The sequence below is a fragment of the Zonotrichia albicollis genome, chromosome 5, assembly GCF_047830755.1.
Source record: "Zonotrichia albicollis isolate bZonAlb1 chromosome 5, bZonAlb1.hap1, whole genome shotgun sequence".
NCBI lineage: Eukaryota > Metazoa > Chordata > Aves > Passeriformes > Passerellidae > Zonotrichia > Zonotrichia albicollis.
This window is the reverse complement of record NC_133823.1, coordinates 40,814,968-40,835,736: the sequence shown is the minus strand read 5'-3', so window position 1 is coordinate 40,835,736 and position 20,769 is coordinate 40,814,968. Positions and strand designations below refer to the sequence as shown.

The 20,769-nt window shown below is 36.9% G+C and overlaps 1 long non-coding RNA gene across 1 annotated transcript in view; it reads left to right on the top strand.

Annotated features, from left to right (window-relative positions):
• The first annotated feature begins 445 nt into the window (after positions 1-445).
• The window catches only part of LOC141729034 (uncharacterized), an 89,089-nt gene continuing 68,765 nt past the window's right edge, over positions 446-20,769 (top strand). Inside the window, exon 1 of the long non-coding RNA XR_012580280.1 lies at positions 446-605. This is a non-coding gene — a long non-coding RNA (uncharacterized LOC141729034). The remainder of the gene's footprint in view (positions 606-20,769) is intronic.

Sequence of the window (20,769 nt, the reverse complement as noted above, 5' to 3'; positions counted from 1 at the left end):
CTTCCAGAGGGGGGAGTTTAGGGTAGGTAAAAATGGCCAAAGTGAGGCTCACAGTTTGGCCATCTGATTTTAAAAGCTGGATATCAAAGTAAAGCATGAAACACCACAGCTAAAATCACATAGGTTGATATAATAGACTTCCTTTATAACAGATATTCTTTCAAATTATTAAATTAATTCAACATTGTGAATTGAATCAAACTGCAAACTCCTCAGGGCATGGCATAATCATTTTTCAATAGAACATTAATACAGAAGAGGCTCATCCCTAATTGGAATTCTTCAGCACTTCTGTAATATAAATAAAAAGCATAATTAGAAATGTACTAAGATAAAAAGAAATAAAAGGTCTTGTAAATACCACTGAATGTTCCTGCTATCCTTGTGGCACTAAAAGTTCGGTGCTTATTTTGTTACAGAGCAATTAAAGGCAGGTAACTTTCAAGGCTCAAAGTAAAAGGAGTGAAGACTTTCTGTGAGCATGTTCTCTTTCATGAAGCCAAGGACAAAAACAGATAGCAGATCTGAACTGAAATCGAGAGGAACACATTAAAATCAGTCAAAGGACTGTCTTGAAGGATTGTGAAACTTCACAGAACATAAAGGTAAGAGGAATTTTATTCATATTGTGTGCTAATTTTATTGAGGGAAATAATTCAAATGGAAACTAACTCATTTTTCAAAGACCAGTGCTTAACCAGTCAATGTGTGAGGAGGTAGGCACCTGTCAGACAGAAATGCTGGGATTAATATTTACAGACTGGAAGACAGGACGACATATTAGCTACTTCCCTAAGAGAAGTGAATGAAAAACTCCATTCTACACTCTCTACAAATAAGACAAATCTATCCATCAGAGGGTAGATTCATTGAACATGGTTCTATTAGCTACTTTCCTCTAACAGAGCTGTGAAATTTTTACTACAGGCAACAGAAGGCATAGCAGGCATTCATTTATTTTCTAAACATAAGGCTATAAAAGTGGCAGTTTAGAAGCAGAAAGAAATATGCAAAGAAATGTTCTATCTCACTAATGTTAATGCATAACCAGCATTTACTTTATATACATAATGCAGTGGAAAATAAATTAGATGACAGATGTCTTCTCCCTCACCCTTGTCAGTTGTAGCATGAGTACACGAACAATCTAAATCACTGGGAGATATGTGCTATGGAAACACTGTGCAGAGGTAGTTAATTATTCCTGTCAGAGAAAAAAATGCAATTGCATTATTTATTTTGAAATTACAAACACAGTAAACCATAAAATAATCATTATTGACATAAAGGTAACTCTGTGTTCATCTCCAGCAGTAATCAATAAATCCATGGATTCAGTAACTGATAACTCTTCATAACTGAAAAGGAAGTGTCTAAGTGAAAAATATTTACAGAAGGTGTATGAATGCTGCTGATATAAACCTCCAAAATTAATAATTATCTTGTATTTAACTAGACCCTTATGCAGGTATACATAATACAAAAATATATTATGTTTTGCTATAAGTATCTTAGAGGTAGAATTATCACTTACTATAATAAATGCATCTGTTTCCTAGTCATAAATGGAAAAACACCACCATTGGAATTGAGGTTAAAAAAATGTATTTTACACACACAACTGTTTGATTTTCTAATCAAATCTATTCAGTGCTAATTCCTCTCCTTTGTCAGAGTAGTAGGCTCTCTTGGAGGCACTGGCATTTCAAGACAGTGAGGCACCTAGCAGAGCACATCCTCCTTTCCACCATGATATTTAGATGATGTGACTTGATGGCAAAGAGGGTACAGACCCTAGCTGGGAGGGAGGAGAAGAGAGAGAGAAACTTGAAGATTTTTAACATCTAAGGAAACTCATACTCTGATAAAAATCATGACAAGAGAGAATGCAGCAAAAAGTGTTTTTCCAGTTATGTTTTGTATTGGTCAATCTTTTAAGAAAAGCTGTCTGTCCCCTACATTACAGTCTGTGTCTTCCCTTACTGCCAGAACACTGATTGATGTATGGTAATGGACAAGAAAGGAACCAGTCTTTTCCTTTTCTGCATAAGTATTTTCATAAAGATAAAAGTGGATGTTGAAAATTGAAATAGAAATGCTGAAGAAATATGTGATTAATACATATTTCTCATAGATTGTTAGTTGCCAACCATCAGTGCATAAATGTACCCCAAAGCATATGTTCTTACCAAACAATAAAAAGAATGTATTTCTACAATGGAGTGAATAGTATTCTAACCAATATTTTTCTGATTACAACAGTAGGAAGTTATAAATGGAAAAAATGAATATATTACAGGTAGACACACTTTACATATTGCTATTAGTGTTTAATACAAACTATATTCATGTCAGCTACTATGGTTTAAAATGCCAGATATTAGAGGAAGAAATTCTTTAGTAAGTCATTTACGTCAGCCTTGTCAGACAACCATTTCTCAGCAGAGATTTCTGCATGTAGAGCAGAGGGAAGAATGATGGTAAACAGAAGCATGAATCATTCCTATAACATGTTCTGAGTTTTGCTGACTGGAAAGAATTGGTCTCCATACATGCAGACTCCTCAGACAAAGGCTGGCACTCAAAGGGAGGGACTCAAAGTCCATCTCACTCCCTGCTACCCGAAGAAATGCACTCTGGGCTTGCAAAGCAATCGGAGGAACAGGACACTATTGACCAAAATCATCACATCTATTAGCTCCATGGTGCTGCCTACAAGTGTAATTCAAACTCCCTGTCCTGCAGTGAAAGCCTTCTGATGAATTATCTCAAGATACTAAAGCAGCTGTCTGTAAATGCAGCAGTTATGTTCCCCTGGGCCCAACTGCTGAGTATTAGAGAAATTTGAAAAACAGTATTGAACTTGAAATGACTACCAGATTAATTTAATTTTAATTTAGTTTGGCATTATGAGGAGTTATATGAAGGAGACATGCATGAGGACATGATGGTGATTTCTTTCCTTAAACACACCTAAAAAGTAACTGCACTTTAAATAGTCATAATTTTTCAGATAGTGCTTATTTAATAGCAATTAATCAATGTTTTCTGGTAATCAGAATATGGATTATTATTTTACACTTGTAAAAAAATTAAGGTTTTTTCACCTTTGATAATGGACCACTTGAAATTAATTTATTCATCTTTGCAGCAACAGAAACCCTGCTACATTTGTGATTATAAGATTATTCAGAAGTGAGATAATGATGAAGACGTGGGTTTCAATACAGATTTTTCAGAATCCTGCAGCTCTCAGTAGGGTAATTACATCATCCAAAATGCACCCCACCAAGAAAAAAATATAAAAGAACAAGATAATGAAAAAAAAAAAGAACCAGCTGTTTTTGATTTGTAGTTCAAGTGTTAACCTAAGTCTCTGCACAGAACAACATGAGACAGAAAATTGTAAGTATTTTTCTATTCCAAAAGACAACAAACGAAAATGAAAGTAAAAAGTGTTCATAAGATTTTCAGAAAGTAAGTACAATATTCTCAAGGCAGTTTGATGAGAACTGGTCTTTAACTCTCATCTTACAACAAATCTCTGAAGAATAAACATCTAAGAACTAAATATATTGATAAAGCAAAGGAGAATTATAAACATATACAATATTGCTGTGATATAACAGTTTCACAATAAGCTTGACACTGTGTCTAAAATTTAGTTACATTATACCACAAAATCAATATCCATGGGATTGCTCACAGCCTGCTCTCACTCATATAAAAAATTAGTTCGCGTTAAAAAAATTTTGTTCTATTGTCTTATCTATTTGATACCTTTTAATAAAAAGGCTGGCATATTTTCATGGACTCCTTAGCTGAGCTATCTTCATTTTCTATACATCTGTATTGAAAGAAAACCAATCCCTTAAAAAACAAACAAACCAACCCAACAAAAACAGAAATAAACACAACTAAAGAAGACCCAAAACATTCTAATAACTACTTCACGTCCAAAAGGTGACATAAAGCTTTTTCTTGTGTTTCTATAAAGCTAACCAGAGGGGTGAAAATTTAGGAGAGATCATGGAAAGCTTTTCCTGAAGTTTACTTGCAACCACACTGCCGTCTAAAGAGTAGAACTGAACAAAACAATAACTGACTAAGGGTAAAGTCCCAGCATTTTCACTCTCTGAAGTGTTTTTTAAAATTAACTTCAAGGAACATGGTTCATTGTAGGTGCTGTAAATAGGTTTTCTAGCCATGATTATGGAGGATCTTGGAGTGTTGGGAGCTGTCTGAAATTCAACACAGGTGAAAGCAGGGTCCTGCAGCTGGGGAGGAATATCCCCCTGCACCAGCACAGGATTGACCTGCTGGAAAGCAGCTCTGCAGAGAGGGACCTGGTGGACAACAAACTGTCCATGAGCCAGCAGCACGTCCTGGTGGCCAAGAAGGCCAATGGTGTCCTGGGGGGCATTAGGAAGGACAGTGCCAGGAGGCTGAGGGAGGTAATCCTGCCCCTCTACTCAGCCCTGGTGAGGCCACACCAGGAGTGCTGAGCCCGGCTCTGGGCTCCTCAGGACAGGAGAGACATGGAGCTCCTGGAGCAGGTCCAGTGGAGGGCAACAAAGATGAGTGAGGGATAGGAGTATTTCACTTATGAGGAAAGGTTGATGGAGATGATTCTCTTCAGCCTGGAGACAAGTGGGAGAGGACCTAATAAAGAGAATGGAGCAAGGCTTTTCTTGGTGGTGACAAGAGGCAACAGGCAGAAACTGATGCACAGCAAGCTCTACCTGCACAGGATTAAGATCTTCTCTACTGTGTGGAGATCTTCTCCCTGCTTGGGAACTGATTGCCCAGAGAGGCTGTGGAGTCTCCCTCATTGGAGATATTCAAGAACCATCTGAACATGATCCTGTGCCCTGTGCTCTAGGATGACCCTGGATGAGCAAGGGAGTTGGACCAGACGACCCACTGTGGTGTCACTTCAAACCTCACCCACTCTGTGGTTCTGTGAAATACATCTGAATCTATCTAAGATCCTTCCCAGAGCCTATATAGACATATGTTGGAGGATAATGTATTCTACTAGAAATCCTGCATCTTGCATATAAACTGCATATGCATGACTTGAAAAAATTCGAAGAATTTGGAGACATATTTTAATGCAGAATATAAGAGTGGACTAAGTAATTACTTAAAAATCCTTAAAAAAAGGTAAGTAAAAACTACGTGTAAGGGTCATGGGAAGCGAATTATTTCACACAGAAAATAATAAATACACTGAATAAACTGTCAAAATTGAAAGCCTGGATTTTGCCAGAAGACAGATGAATTTCACACACTAAGCAGCAAAGCTTTGAAGTGAATGTATCAAAAAACTGGAAAGGGCGGCACAGTGGTTCAAAAAAGATATGTTCACTACAGAGAAAAGTCTTCAAACCCTGGCTAAAAAAAATAAATACATAAAAAAAACCTGCCTCTAATTCTGGTATTGCTGTTTTCTGCTGTAAGGGAAAGGCCCGGGGAATTTCCTATTTAAAAATGAGCAAATGAACAAAATCTATGTTTTGATCATAGTGTTTGAAGTCTGAATCCTAAGAAAAAATATCAACTCATGTTCCATATGTTCAAAAAAGGAAGAAGATTTTATTAATTTACAAAAGAATTCTAATGATATTCAAAAGTCTGTGAATATGAGCATTTTGAAGGCATTCATTAAGGAATTTAGGAATTTTTAAAAATACTGACTTTAAGAGAAGAGAAAAATCCTGTGTTACAAAGAAGTGCACAAAAATACCTCTATAAAGGTTAACACAAATTAGCAAATCAATGAAAACTAAGATTGTTCAAGAAACAAAACTACATGTAAGAATAGAAAATTAAGCAGGTTAGCATGAACACTATAAAAAAAAGGGAATTTTTCAGATAAAGTAGAGAAGAATGAAGAAAAAAGTGAGCTACATCCTAGGGCTAATTAGAGACTTGAAATTCCAAAAATTAAATTAAAACTATGGGTTTAATTTCCATAGTATGGAGCCACAGTCAGAAGTAATCAATCTCATTTGATGCACTCAAGGAAATATTTGAAGCACATAGGAGTAAATGTCTCAAAACCTCCCTAATTCAATATCAATAGAATGGGACTGATTATATACAATATTAGGCACACCCTATCCCTCAGAATACATATCTCACTAGCTGAAGTAACTGGTAAGACAGCATGGTTAGAAGGTTTGGTTTTACAAAAATGACAGTTCTGTCATTTAAAACACCTCCTTTATAAACACTGTAAATTATGTTCCAGTTACATTCAGGAGTTATATTTTGAAAAAGTAGATATTATTTCATGGAAAATAATCAGCAGTGCTGCTAAGACTAGCACGCTAATACTCAGCACCAGCTCCAGAAGAGTGAACTATTGTGGCAGCTTACAGGGACATCAAAAGTCTGCAACCAGCTCCCCAATTCTAAAAGGGAGCAGCTGCAGAGGAGGACGTGGTGGTGCCAGGTCACTGCAGCAGCAACATCAGAATGTAAAAGAGGGCAGATGCCTGACCTTGGAGCTGGATGGGGTCCTCCAAGTTTAGAAAGACTGACAGTGTCCCAGAAAGGAAGAACTCTTTTTTTGTTGACAGCTTGGCAATTTTTTTGCATTGTAGAAAATTATGGATTTCCCATGGAAATGCACTGAAAAAGGTGTGAGAATGCAGGATAAAATCCAGTACTGAGATGTATGCTACTACATATACAGAAACTGTAAATGCAAGTTTTACAGAGATTAAATGGAAATATAAAGCATGGATTGGGAAAAATAAGAAGTCTTACTTTAGGGACCATTTTGAAAAAGTATATAGCACCAAAAAAAAAAAAAAAAAAAAAAAGAGAGCATAGATTCATCCTATGACTGCAAAGCAGGAAATTTACATTATTTCTTGCATGCTAATCTTGTGTTTGCAGAAAATATAGATAAGTTAAGACAGTCACAGGGCACAATGTTGTTTTTTTTTTCTGAATAAAAAAGAAATTAAAGCAATTCAGAAATAAAAGAGAACTAATCTGTCAACTGAGAAATTATGTCCTTTCATCTTGTGTTTCATTAGCAGGTCCCAAACTCCTACATACTACTGGTGACAATAAAGTGAATCCATACTTTATTATGTCATATCTTTCTGTCTCTCCATTTCCTAGTCCTTTGCTGCTGTTAAAAATAAGTTAGTTCCTATTCAGTCACAGTTTGTAATTGTATACTTACACAAATACAATGCCTTTCATGGCTGCATGGTTTTAACACAGCAGAAGAACATAATATCAGTGAAAAATGGAATACTACAATCCTTGTGGTCCTGTGTATGGTGTGAGAAATATATTATTCCCACTCCCCCTTATAATGTAGAATAAAATCAAAATGAGCCATTACCAGAGGCAAATAATGAGTTTGTAAAAATTGAAGTGGATGGATGAATTTTCTTTCATTTTGCAGTAAGTTATATCTACCAGAGGCACAAACATTTGCATTTTTATTAATATAGCACATAACACTTTATGAAAAATTAGGTTTGGATTTCACCCGTGTGATGATTTGAGCCTGTTAGCAACCTCCAGAGCATTATTTCTATTATGGTATATGCTACTCCTTTTTCTGGGACACAGACAGAAAAGCAAAAAAGGAGGAAGCTAACATGGAAAAAAAAGGCCAATAGTATGCACAAGAAAAATTTACCAGCTGGCAGAAGGTGTGTATTCAAATCAGCCACAGCACCTATATTAGAGGTAATGCTCCAAAAACACAGTCCAGACAGAGAAAACTATTGAATCATCTTTTCTAGAGAATTACTTCATACAGTATCTTGCTACTTGAAAATCACATATATCTCCATATTTTTTTGGTTCATTAAATCAATCAATATGATCCTGTAAAACATCTTAATAAAGACAGGCCAGACTTTTTAAAATGGTACAGTAGAAACTCCTTACTGTCACACAAGGATAAAGGCAATTAAATTTTTAAAGAAAATTGTATAAGGACACATAAATTTTCATGTCAGGCTCCCACACAATCTAAGACATAGTCACTCTCATGTTTTACCTTGTAATACTTACAAAGTAAAAGCTTTGAAAATTCTTCATGTCATCTAAAATATATAAAGTGGAATTCCAAGATGATGTTTGAACATTATTGTAATTTTTATTTTAGAAAGCATGAATGTCAATGAAGTCATAAGTCTGACATCTTGAACTTGCGATACGTACCTGTGATAACTGAATTCAAATTCCTCAGACTCTATAAGGATGTAAAAAACCACCTAGATTTTCCATAAGAAGACTATCTTTCTTCTTTTATGGATTGCTTTTCCTTATTGCATTTTCTTTTAAGAACCTACCTTATCCATAGAAGAATTTCTCTTTTAGGTCCCATCTGATATTTATCAAAATGATTTGATCATTGTCATTAATTTCCATGGAAATTAAACTAGTTGAATTTCATCCATTTGCAAATAATTGCACACTGGTACTTACAAAATCGCCTGCCTAAAAGTTCTAAAGTCTACTAAGAAACAATTTGTTTTCAAAACATATTTAAACCTTTGGAGAAACCACTTCAAACACTGGTTTATGCAGCATTTGTAATATCAGATAAGTCCTGGATCAGAAAGAGGGGGATGAAGAAGGAGCAAGAAATCAGGGGAGTGGTACCTTTCTACCACACATTTTATCCTTAGTGTAGATGGGGTACAAATAATATGTTGCATTCTGAAGTTAAAGTCCCCAGTCTGCAGCTGGTAAGCTCTGGTACATGAGTTTTAGATTTGTGTCTGCTAATATTTTTTCTCACATATTTCTTAAACACTATTACATAGACACCCCAGATTGAAAATAGCATTGAGTGCATGCTTCATAGCTTGCAAAGAACATATCTTCTTCTGGTTTTTAGAATTCATAGAGAAAAAAAAAACTATTGTAATACCAATATTTTTTTTTGTGTTTATGAATCAGATAAGCACAAATACAGAAAGGTCAGATTTGTCTCATTCTCCAACATGAAGTGACATCAGGGATGAATTAAGTCCACTAACTACCTGCAACTCAGATTTATTAGACCCACTGTGATTTTTTTAGTGTGCTTTCCTACAATACTAGCCAGGGAGTTGTTTAATTTGGCTGCTGAGCTTGCCACAAAGATTTTTGATCCAGTTCCCAAAAAGAAACAGACAAATAAATGATCCTTTGCTAAATATTTGACCCACTGAAGTCTTTCTGTAGTCTTTTAACTAACACTATACCATAAAATAAACCGGCATTTTTGTATTAAATTTAGCCAGTGTTTCTTTGATAGTGTACTGGGTTTGTATGGAAAGGTTTTGGCAGCAGGGGAACTACACAGATGGTTTCTGTGAGAAGCTGCTTCTCACAGAAGCTTCTAGCGAAGCTGTTGCCATTTGTCTCCCAGACAAATCCACTTGGCCGAGGCCAAGTCTATCAATGAAAGTGGTGGCACCTCTGGGATAATGTATTTAAGGGGAAAGAAATTATTCACCAGTAGCATTAGCAGCCAGAGAGAGGAGTGAGGATACGTGGTAGCCGCAGCTCTGCAGCACCCAGTTCAGTGGAGGAAGACAGGAATGTGCTCCAAGTGCGGGAGCTGAGATCCCCCCACAGCCACAGTGAAGACCATGGTGGGGCAGCAGTGCCCCTGGAGCCCATGGAGGACCATGGGGATGCAGAGACCCACCTGCAGTCATGGAGGGCCCCAGGCTGGAGCAAGTGGGTGCCCAAAGGAGGCTGTGACCATGTGGAAAGCCCATGCTGCAGCAGGCTCCTGGCAGGACCTGTGGATCTGGGGAGAGAGGAGTGCATGCAGGACTTGTGACCCTGCAGGGGACCCAGTTTGAAGCAGCTGGCTCCTGAAGGACTGCGCCCCATGAAAGGGACCCGCTCTGGAGCAATTCATGAAGAACTGCAGCCCATGGGATGGACTCACACTGGAGAAGTTCATGCAGGGCTGTCTCTCTGGGAGGACCCCATGCTGGAGCAGAAGTGTGAGGAGACCTCAACAGATGTTGTAAACTGACCACAACCCCCAGGTCACACACTTATGTGCTGCTGAAATGGTGAAGAAGTAGAGAATTCAGGAGAGAAAGTGAAGAAGGGAGGAGTGGGAGGAAGATGATAAAAGCTTTGGATTTTATTTCTAATTGCCCTACTCTGATTTGATTGGTAATAAATTCAGGCAATTTCCCCAAGTCAATTCTGTGTTGCCCATGACAGTAACTGGTGAGTGATCCTTACCTGAATTCACAAGTCCTTCATTCTGTTTTTTCTCCCTGTCCAGCTTAGGAGGCAAGTGACACAGCAACTATAGTGAGAATCTGGCATCCAGCCACAGTTAAACCACCACAGATACAGTGAAATATAACTGTGCTAAATGAATTTTCATAATACAAATAGAGAGGAAATTATATTAAAAAGTGAAGATAATGGTCTGAGCAGATAAAAGGCAAACAAAAAATATAAAACAAATAGAAAAGGCAGTTAATTTCTCACCAATGCAACAGCTTTTCCCAGATGTCTCCTGAGTTTTTTGTTGTTTTCTTTTTAACGAGATCCTTTCTATAGGGTATTTCTGGTCGAATGGCATATACTGCACTTGAATGCTAAAAAGAAATCTTAATAAATAAATAATAAATAAATAATAAATAAATAATAAATACAAACAAGCAAACAAAGTCACAATCTGTATCATAAATTATTTCTCTAGTTGCTCAACTTGAAGGTATGTCTTCCCATTTATTGACAAAACATGTTTCCCAGTTATCACAGTTTTCCAGCTTCACAGATTTGTACAAGATCATAGAATCATAGAATGGTTGGCTTGGAAGGAACCTTAAAAACCATCTAGTTCCATCCCTCCCTGCTGTGGACAGGGACACCTTCCTCTAGACCAATTTGCACCAAGACCCATCCAGCCTGGCCTTGAACACCTCCAGGGATCAGGAGTTTCTGGGCACTCTGTTCCATTGTCTCACCCCTCGGAAAGAATTTCTTCATAACACCTAATCTGAATCTACCCTCCTTCAGATTAAAGGCATATTTTCATGCATTAAAGGACTATTTTCCCAACTTTCTAAACATCTTCTTAGCTTCACTATTTCCCACATTCTTGTACTATTGCTACTTGCCCTACTAGATCCTTCTGAAATGCAGTGTTTTCTTGATCAATGATCAAAAGATACTATATATCAACTTACTTGCAGATGAAATCTTTCTTTTGTTGGCTTATTTGCAGATGAAATCTTTCTTTTGTTGGCTTTTAACCTTTTATAATTAATTAAAAACTGCATTGTTATAATCTTTCTGGGATAATGCTGGGATGCTAGTTTCAAACATGAGTTAAAAGTGCTCCAAGAAAGCTCTCTTATTTAACATACATATAAAAATATTTTTTTATTAAAGAATTCAGGAAAATCTCAACATGAAAAAGTATATGTTGCTTGCAGGGAGAAAAAGAATAGTGAGAGGAAATGTTGCACTCCGGTGGTATTATGGCGTGAATTACTGCCGAAAGATCTCTGTGAGATTTTGTCAGAGCAAAAAGTGATATGTAAAAAGTTATGGGGTTCATAGCCTTCTTCAACCTTCTAAAATTTAATGAATACAGGGGACACTAAAATGAATAAATTAAAGCATATATGCAAGTTCATAAGTGACTTTCCTTTAGTAAAGAAAGCATAAATTTAGATATTTTATATGTTTCATGTTAAAAACTTCATTGTCCAAAGAAGAAGTCTCCTTTGAGCTTAAACAGCCCTAATGCTACACAAACAATAAAATGAAGCAGGAACACTAGAAAGCACTTTGAATACAATGGCTTTTTCATATACTGTCCCCAGGGGAAAAAATAAATTATTATTCAAAAGGAGTGCCAAAGTTCAAAGAGAGGAGAATTATTGTTTATTATTTTAGTCTTTTTTATTCTTTGTATCTCACTTCTGCTGTTATTTTTTTCCAATTTTTATGTAGTGTAAATTACTGATACATTTCTCATTTTATGATCCTTAAGTAATGCAAGGATTGAACCAGGTAGTTAGAATTGAATTAAATTATGTGTAATCTATGGCCTGAAAATCAGCAAAAGGAGTAAATACATTTGTGTTTCCTAAGAGTTTTTGTATTGCCTCATAATAACACTTTGTTCTTCAAATTCATTAACTAGTACCAGCAGTGGTAGCTCCATGTAATTGATACTGTTGTCTGCTTGATCTGGAGTAAAATCAATTATTAACAAAACTCGTTTGAGTGTTTCTCTATTTTATGATACATTCTGCAAGCTCTACAATAATCCTTACAGAAACTGAAATGAAAGTGTTTGAAATGCTGCAAAACATTGTAGAGATGGGATGATTATAGACATGACTCTTGTCAAGTGGAGAGCATATAAGTTGAGAAATATTTTGAAATTAAAAATTTCTTGACAAGTGAATAAATTGATGACAGTGTGGTTCCTTTTTTCTATTTTTTCTAGGGGTCTAGGCATGCTTGTAAGTTCTTGAATATTCCACACAAGGGAAAAAGCTCCTGTTTTAGGAAAAGTGGAGCACAGCCTTTTTTTGGTTCATTACATTTTGCACCTATTGTAAGCATTTTGCAGAAAACACAAAGAAATTAGAAGCTTTTAAATGCACTAAACTGAAAAAGTGCTTAACAGTTATACAAGAGTTAAAAATACAAGAAAATAACACAAGAAAATTGAAAAGAAAGAGACTGACAAAATTCCAGTAGAATTCATGAAGCAGAAAAAAAAATTCTAAAATAAAAAACAAATAAATTTCTTTTAGTGTGCAGATATTTTATCTCAATTTTCTGCAGTTGCTGTGAAGACAAAATGAAAGGTTTTTAAATTTATTTAGTCCAAAAGTGTGTAGATACCACAGCCTCAGATGCAGGTACAGGTTCTGTGCATTTCAGGAAAGGGAATTGAAGGCTAGCCTTAATCTGATTTTCCAGTTTTTTAATGCTTGCTATGACAGAAACCATTACAAACTAAATCAAAATTTAACCCACCCCTAGGAGGCACTTTAAATTAAACTTGTTTTAGAAATCCCATAGAGCCCTGGGGCAGCGGGTTTGAGAAGGACATCATGTCCAAACACAGAGCTCTGAGGAAAAAACATGATTCCTAGAGAACCAAGCTGTTAGGAAAAAAATTCCATTTATGAAGAGCCTAAAATTCTTCATAACACTCTAAAGCTCAGCAACACGTAGCCTGGGAGCTGTGGTTCTGCTGTTTGGGTTTGGAGCCTGGGATGGTTGTGGAGCACGTGGAAATGCTCACAGTATGATCAGGTGTAACTGAGATGACAGATAGGACAGGTCTTTGTCACAGGATCTGACATTTCAGTTGCTATGGACAATTAGCACAAACACAGCTCTGGATGCTCTGCCACTGACTAAAGCTGTGGTATGTGGAAAAGACTCATGCACAGCTCAGCCTTCTGCCTGAGGCACTGCCTCTAAGGGCACTGAGAAACAGAAATATAAGGAAGAAAAGAATACTCTGCTTTTTGGTTACATTGCAATTCTCTTGTGTATGTTTGCATAATATTCTTCCCATAGTATAATAAACCCTTAGCCTGTTTTTAGCTGTCTGCCTACAGTAGAGGATATAGGATTAGAAATGTCCTCGTTACAATTTTATTCCCTCTCCATGCCATTTTTCTCAGCACTATACTTTTTTTCCTCTTCTGGAAATAATAAAAGAATGGAATACCTTTCCTGTTATCCAGCTATTCAGCTGAAAATAAGAGGACAATGAAAGAATGATTCAATATCCATTTGGAAAGTCAATCAAAGTGAATTTTGATCTATTCTCAAAGGCTTACAAATGAGCAGAAAAAAATCATTACATAAATCCCGATTCACAGTCCCTTTCAGTAATATGGATAGGCATTAAGTATACATGACGTGATTTTTAAGGGAACTTCTAGCTCTTTACAGTCATCAAATGAAATTTTCAAAGGTACCTAAGTATCTAATTCTCACTGGTGCTTATCTGCATCTTCATGAGCCTAAGTACCATAAAAAAATCCATCCTTTGATCATCATTAAATGCATAAGGAAACTCTCAAAAGCATGTAAATAGCTGGCAGATATTCATTCAGAGGTGAAGAGGTAGGAGGAAGCAGAAAGAACAAAAAAAATCACAGAATCACAGAATCAGCTGGGTTGGAAAAGACCTTTGAGATCACTGAGTCCATCCTATGACCTAAAACCACCTTGTCAACAAGACCAAGGCCCTAAGGTCAATTAGACCAGGACTTGGCTCAACACTCATCTTGGGGAACACCATGAGTGCCCAGCTGCCAGCTGGATGCAGCATCATTCACCACGACTCTCTGGGCCTGGCCGCCCAGCCAGTTCTTAACCCAGTGAGGGATGCTCCTCATATCCATGCCATGGGCTGCCAGCCTCTCTGGGAGTATGCTGTGGGAGACAGTGTCAAATGCCTTACTGACGTCCAAGTTGACAACATCCATTGGTGGGTCACCTGTTCATAAAAGGAGGTCAAGTTGGTCAGGCAGGATCTGTCCCCCCTAAATCCGTGCTGGGTGAGTCTGGTTTCCTGCTGTTGTGTAGGTGCTGTGTGATCATGCTCAAGATGCTCTGTTCCATAATATTGCTCTGCACCAAGGTCAGGCTGACAGGACTGTGGTTCCCTACATTCTCCTTCAGGCCATGGCTGTGTGTCACACTGGCCATCTTCCACTCATCTGGGACCTCCCCAGTGCACTAGGACTGACTATAAATGATGGAGAGCATCTTGGTGAGCTCTCCTGCCAGCTCCCTCATCCCCCTAGGATGAATCCTAGATTTTGTCCATCTAGTCCCATGGACTAGCAGGTCACTAACTGCTTGCTCCTAGCTTACAGGGATCTTTTCTGGTCCCTGTACCCATCTACCAGCTCAGGAGGCCAGTTGTCCTGTGGACAATTTGGCTTATTGTTGCAAACTGAAGTTCTGCACAAATAGTTAAAAAAACCATGTCACTTCATAAATAATCTACACTGTGTGTCAGAAAGCAATGGCTCATATAAGTTATATAAGATACATCTTCCTCTCTCCCCAAAGCCTTTGTCTTATTTAGACATAGACCCCAAATCATATATTGTAGCATTTATATTCCACTTTCACTTACCCTTAAGATGAAAAAGAAAACAGAAAAAAACTTCTTTCCTTATTCCATTCAGTCATTTGTAATAAATCTAGGCTGCTGCAGTGAGCATCTCTTGATTCCTTTAAGGGAGAATTTTTTTTACTTTACATGTCCTGTTCCTTTGTGTATATTTTTGAGACCCTGTTTATCTCATTCTCCTTTGCCACAGCAGAAATGCTGCTTCTTCCTAGAATAGAAAAAATCTCAATAGCTTACTTTCTGCACAGAATTCAGCTAATTTTGTTTAAACTCCATTTTTCCTAAAAGATGGAAGCGTATCAATCTTCCAAATATCATTTGAAAATTACATGTAACTTCCTGCATACACCTTAAATTTAGACAAATTAAATTCTCTTTGCCAAAATGCTGGTTTAGACTGGGATAGAATTAATTTTTTTCACAGTGGCTGGTGGTGGTGTTGAACGAGGTGGTATTAATATAGAGATATTTTTGTTACTGCTAAGCAGGGCTCACACAGAGCCAAGGCCTTTTCTGCTTTTGGTACTGCCACACTGGCGAGGAAGCTGGGGATGTGTGGGAGGTTGGGAGGAGACACAGCTGGGACAGATGATCCCAACTGACCAAAGGGATATTGCAGACCATGTCATGTCAGTACATAAAGTGTGGGGGAAGAAGGAGGAAGGCAGGAGCATTTGACTCCCCAAGTCACCCTTGCACAGGATGGGGCTCTCTTTGAGATTGCCTCACCTGCCTGCCTGTGGGAAGCAGTGAATTAATTTTTTGCTGCCTTTGCTTGTGTGTGTGGCTTTTGCTTTCCCTATTAAACTGTTTTTATCTCAATCCGTGGGTTTTCTACCTTTCACCCTTCTGGTTCTCTCCCTGATCCAGCAGGTAGGGGAGTGAGTGAGTGGCTGTGTGTGGTTGCTGTCTAGGGTTAAACCACTCCACCAAAATTCAATATCATTCAAGGATAAACAAAACTAAATTAAAGTAAGTGTGCTAGAAAAAAAGGGAAGAAAATAAAACTATATTTGATAGATTGCATCAACAAAGTTCCAATTTACTCTCTGCTCTTATCATGCAACTATAATGATTTGTTTCATCACACCTGGATGCTGATTCTTCTTGGATAATATTTTCTCGCTGTGTAAGTGAAAGAAATTACTTTTTACAGTTAGTGTGAGAAATTATGGTTATGGTGATAGACAACAGAACATAAAGAAAGGAAATGTCTGAAGTCATCGCTGAGGAGACACAGAAGCTCTTTAATTATCCAAACCCACAATATAGTTATCATCATGGATTGCAAACTTCAGCTTCCTGGCACATAAATCAAAACAAAAGCTGACTTCAGCTGCTCACTTCTAAGCACTGAGGGCCAAGTGGGACCTGCTGAAACATCAGCATGGAGCTGGCAGATACAGCACAGAACCTGTGGGAAACTCACTCCCTCCTGGATATCTATTTGGATATCTGTATAGACCCCACAGCACCTCAGAGGCACTAGACAGATATGCTCAGGCAATGGAAGAAAGTCTCAGGAGCCTTCAGTGCTGGCAAACTCTGCAGATTTTCCTTCTGACAGAAAACTCTAGCAATGCACTCAAATTGGGATGAAACCTGAGAGTCATACCAAAGACTTAATGATGTCAGACAAGGCAGAGGAAACAGAGATGTGTAGGACTTTTCTGAAACCAAAAAAAGCCTTCCAAAACTGACTCAAAAGAATTAATTTTTAATTAAAATTTGAAGCGTTTGTGATATTGTTTATAGCAACATATAGAATCAGTTTGGGATTTGTAAATGTGACAGAAAAAAGATTGAGAATAGTCTAAATCTCCGTAGATAAATCAGGTTAGACTTATAGAATAAATAAAATGCTTTTCTTGGACAGATAGTGGAACAGAAATTCTACTTTTTCTATAATTAATTCTGTGTTGAGAGGTACAGCGATTTACATACCAAAAAATAGTAAAAAAATATGGAATATTCAGCTTCATCTCTAAAATCTCTTTTTTATGAGATCATCCAGGCCTAAGGTTAGACATTAATAGCAAAGATACTAAACCGTTTGTGCTTGTAATGGGATGATAGATTCAGTATTGTAGGATTAGTAGAATTAGTAATGGATTAGTAATAGTGGAATTAGTAATTAATTTGCAACAGAAGAATGTTTTTAAGACATCTCTAGCTGTATTTAAATAACTCATTCTTTGATGATTCTGTCTTTATTGACTACACAGAGCTTCTGTTCAGGCTACAAGAAAGAGACAAATACAAGGCCAGGGATTTATTTCATTTTGCATAAAGCTTCTTCAGTATTTACTTTACTTTGCATGTTTTACAATTCAAAATTAACAGTTTCTCTAATCTTCTAGTCTTTGACAAGTACAAAACACAATGAAATTATTTTCCACTTTTTGCAAAACTGCTTATATTACTTCAGATTACTATTATCTAAAATACTATTCTTAATATCAGTAAAAACAAATTAAAGCTAATCTTCTGCCTAAACCATCATATCTATAGACTCATTGTCAAGATGACATTAAACTTTCAAAATTTTGAACTGGAAAACAATGTACTACAAAGTGACAAAAAATCTGGGGACAAAGAAAAGGTCTAGATATAAACTACTACCACAGGATAAATTATTGTATCTACAGGAATTTTAAAAGTAAATGTTAAAATAACTGAATAAATAACTTCAGAATACATAGCACTTTTCACTAATAGTTTACTTAATCTGACAGATAAGTTTTATTAGCAATACCACAAATTGTGTGAAATTATAAACATTCTTTTTTTACAGAGGAATAAAAAAGATGCTAAGAAACCAAAATATTTCAGCACAAGTGACATTCTGATGCAAATTTATTAATTAGGTGTCTTTAAAGAGAAAATATTTTTATTTAAGCAAATAAAAGATCTTTCCAGTGCTTGTGGCATCTATCCAGCCTTTTCTACTTAAATTCCTTTTAATGTCTCACTAATTGATAGGCAGAAAATTAAAGTCTCACACTCTGTCTTGCCAATTCAAGGCACACATAAAATTTGATTCAAACAGAATAAGCCACCACAGTTTACATTAGAAAGATGTCAAGGTCCTAGGCCTTTTCTGATAAATAATTCCAGCATTTACAATGCAAGGGGAACAGCAGAGCAATACCAATTTGTCTGGCATCAGTCTGTTCAGAATTCCTTGGAAGGCGCGTCGAGAGGGCAGTCGGCAGCGCAGTCCCCCGGGAGGCGCTGGCATGTTTCATTATGACAGCCCTTGGCAGCTCATCACTTCTGCACAGGAAGTGATCGGCCCCTTCCAGCAACCAAACTAATTTGTTTCCTATTCCAGCTTTTTAGGTCCCACACCCTCTGCCCTTGTTCTTTTCTCTCCAATGCATCCAAAGCAAGCAATCCCATCTGGGCTGCCCAAGCCAACCCCCATCAAAGGGCAGATATGCACTGTACCCAACATCACCTACTCTGCTACTGTGAACACAAGAACTTGAAGGGAAAAGGGACGGCAACCACTTTCCTTGATGGTTAAAGATTGTTCACTAAACTGCATAAGCATCTGTTAAATGGTTTAGAAGGAAAGCAGGATTGACAAATATTTTTAACATTGTTCTTTTTTAATGAAATGCATCACTGATTAAATTGATCACTTTTTCAGCCTTTCAGCACAACAAGCTTTGAGCTACCTTCAGCACAGTGCTCCCTGAATTGGGAGCCTTGATATCTTCATTTAAATTTTGATCAGTCTGAATGTAATTTCTGTGATGCTTCCTTAGTTACATTTGGATTAAATTACATTGATTTGTATCCACTCAGTAATAAGTATGCAAGTGCAATTAAGCCACAACACTAAGTTTCTGTACTGAAATAAGAACCTTTGCATAAGTGATCTTTCACTGATATTGCCACAAAGAGAATTGGCTGCCTTAACCAAAATAAAAATCATGAGATACCTCTTGAGAATTGTTTGAAATTCAAAACATTCCTGTCAGAATAGATGGGAATTTTATATATATTTTTATTTATATATATTGTATTTTATATAATAAAGACCTTCTGTTCAGTCCCATTTTCCTTGGTTAGTAGGATATAGGAGCTTAGAACCTGGGATAATTTATTCATCGTGAAATACCTGTTCTTGAAAAATCAATAGCAAATGCTTGTCCCTAATACTGGAATTTTATTCAAGCTCTTTGTATGTTCTCATTTTCTTCTGGTTAATTTTGACAGCTATTTTTACCTACCTAAAAGTTATAGAAATAACCATGAGAAATGCTACAGTTATAATTCATGCCAGAATACTGACCACTGTTAATAGTTGTTGCTGGGAATTTTTAATGGATTTGATGAAGGTGATGGAGACAGTACAGTAGATTTCATTTCTGTGATCTGGGAACAGGAGCTTCTGCATCACTTCTGAGTATCATTATAGCATATTTTTATGTTTTTTTTCCTCTGTAACCTTTGTAACTGTATTTAGTATATGCACAGATAAATGCCTGGTCTGTGTCAAGAAGACACAAAAAACACAGAACTTATAATTCACACTCATGAGGTGTTTAATTTAAATCCATCAGTGCAATTCCAGATATCTGCACAATTACCTTGTCTGACCATAGGAGAGGAGAAGGAGGCTTAGGTTGAACCTGAGTTTGAAAAACGAACATGATTCTGCACACAGGTGAAGGATTTTCTGCCAAAAAAGTCACTAAAATGGCATTCCCCAGGACTGTCCTTCTCTTGGCACTCTAGTGAGTAAGGAAGCACACACAAGAGGTGAGGCAGCAACTGAAAAATGGACCACAAATGTATAATCTACCATACCCAGTTGAGAATTCAACAATACTTTACCCAGTCCCAAGCAAATTCCTTTTAAGAATGACATGGATTTAACAAAGCTCAGCAAAGCTGTAGAACCTACCAAGCCTTATTGTCAATGGATATGACATGGATTTAACAAAGCTCAGCAAAGCTGTAGAACCTACCAAGCCTTATTGTCAATGCTTTTATTTTTGTTGATTTTTTTCCTTCCTAAGTATCTGTTTTATTGATACAGCTCTTTGAAATGGAGAGCTGCTCAACTCCACACAAAAACCACAATCATTAATCATGAGCACGACAACAAAGCTCCTTGGACCATAGGTTGCACCTTCCTCTGTATGCAATGCAGACATCCAGAGAATAATAGACAGCATCACAAGTCTTAAGTCAAAAGACTTGCTATATTATCTCTCTAGGTATAAATGTTGCACAATAATCATCCAAACTTTTTTTCTTTATGCAGATGTAATTTTACTTTCTTTACAGGGCCCAATTAGCTCTCTGAACTTTGAAATCTTAGCTAAAAAAAAAAATAATCAATTATCATTTACAGAAAATATTTTTCACCAGCATTTCATTTCTTTCTGTATTAAAACCCTGTTACTCTGCTCTCAATGCAACAACAGCTTTCCCTGGCACAGGGAACTCAAAAGGAAAAGATAGGTCAGAAATAGAAACAGCAGCAACAGTTCAGCTCACCCAAAGCTGCACAATTCGGTATAAATGATTTTATTGCCATAGGCCTATGCTGTGCACTGCAAACTACCCCTCACCCTCAATATGGCAGTGCCATTCTTAACTATTAAGGGGGA